Below are 2145 nucleotides of genomic sequence, written 5' to 3'. Positions count from 1 at the left end.
TAACCAAAATTCTGCTCCCAATTGTAGTCATATGTTGAGAACTATCTGTACCATACATTTCTCCTTATATCACTGATTATAACACATTTGCTTGCTAACAGCGTAAATTGCGTTTTGTCAGATAAGCTATTAACATCCAGTTTCTCACACAGGCAAACAAGCTGCTCATAGAACCTTGTAAGTAGAATATGAAAATAAGAACTTATCTTCAACCATTATTTCCCACTGGTTTAGATTTCAAATCATTACATTATATTACATTATATGAGGGTGTCCAACATGGAGCTCAGAAAGAAACCTTAAGTAGCAAGAGGCCCATTGCCTGTATGATAAACTCTTTAAGATTAAATACAGAGAGGGAAACTGCTCAGCTCATAAGCGTATAGTTTGTCTCTCCTCAGCTACTTTTTCGGGTGGATGCTGTACCACCCATTATCAGGACACAAGTATTTGTTGGCCTGCAATCAACACTAAAAGAGGACTGTCCTCTAAACATAATAGTGAAATAGAGAGGCAGTAACCTTCACCTCAGAATCTCTGAAATGTAATTGCTGAATCACAAACCATCATTGAAGATACAGAGCAGGGTTATTAAACTCCTGGCCCGGGGGCCGGATGCATCACGCACTGGCCACGCCCACGCCCAGTCTAGTGAAGGGGGAAAAGTCACAACACGTCATGTAACAACGCCATGACAGTGCGAGTTTGACACCTCTGACGCAGAGGGTGGATCTCTCTACTCCCTATCACTGCATAGCCCTGCATGGGGGGAAAGTTCAGGATATAAACCAATTTCATACCATAAATAAAACTAAAGTTGACGCATGAGGTCTCACGGCAAATGGCTGAATCAACTTATCCAATTGGTATATTTGAATAATCATGATTTCTTGAAAATACATCCCATATAGGAATTTTTAGCGATTCTCAATGATCCAGGTCATGGTTGTCCCAAAGGTGCTTTTCCAAGACAACTGGAGTTTCTTGGGGGGTTTTTTCCTTGAAAATGTTTGACTTCTCATCCTAGAAAGTTTCTTGGATGGGAAGCAAAATGTTTTCGAGGGAAAAAAACAAACAAGCCCAGTTGCCTTTTGGAAAAGCACCTTTGGGATCTCATATAGGCCCTTCTTAATTCTATCTGGTTGCTTCGTAAAATGAGACAGTTCACATTTAGAGAATTAGGGCAATTACAAGGCCTCTACAGGAGTGAATTGGGTATTTGCTAAGAAAGTAGGCAAATAATCAAGGTGCATCAAAGTTTGTTGGAGGACTTATGATAGGGCTACAAGAGAACACTAGTAATATAAAAGTAATACCGCAGGGATCATGTAGCATTTAGGAACCGAATATAATGCAAGATATACTTCATGCTATGGCTTCCAATGGACTTGCTTGCAGCTCTGGCACTACCATACATTAGCAAACAATTATGTATCTTTACGTTCGCCGTTTTTATTTCGGTATTGCTCTAAATGACAGTCTCATGTTGTGGTACTTCCAAAAGGACGCCCGCTGGACCACACTCTCTAATACCCCAGTGATTTCATGGGGGCCAGTGGAGGATTGTGGAGGTGTCGAGTTTCTTTCATAGTGCAGGCCCCGATGTCAAAACTATGTGTAAACAAATCCAAATCAAAGGCTATATATCCAATGAGACCCATCAAAATAAATTGAAAAAATAACTGTCTTTGAGAACTGCATGTGTTTCTTGATTGGATTGAAATGAACATGAAGGAAGAATTATACTGGTCCATTGGTCAACAATGAAGTGCCTAAGATTTGCTGTGCAATGGTAAAAAGGAACACAATCTGCCTCCATGAATTTCAATGACTTATTTTTAAACAATTAAGTAAAGGCCAAAAAAACCAGAAATCCCAAGTCAAAAGGAAAAAAAATAGTGTTTTATTAACTACCACACTGTTATAATACACTTTAAACGTACAATAAGGTAGTCTTTAAATTTGAGGTGGTTTGAACAAATGAACAGATTTTCCAAATGTTTGTAAATAGTGAACTGTTGCAATTATTGTACTTTTTTTTTTGTAAAACGGGTAGAGCACTTACAGACTTGGCTATGCAAATTAAGAGTGTACATTTTTTATAGTTGAAAATATAAACAGTAATTAAAAAATAAAAAAATCAGC

The sequence above is a fragment of the Ahaetulla prasina genome, chromosome 1 (genome assembly GCF_028640845.1).
Source record: "Ahaetulla prasina isolate Xishuangbanna chromosome 1, ASM2864084v1, whole genome shotgun sequence".
In the NCBI taxonomy this organism is placed as follows: domain Eukaryota; kingdom Metazoa; phylum Chordata; class Lepidosauria; order Squamata; family Colubridae; genus Ahaetulla; species Ahaetulla prasina.
This window is presented reverse-complemented; position numbering follows the sequence as displayed.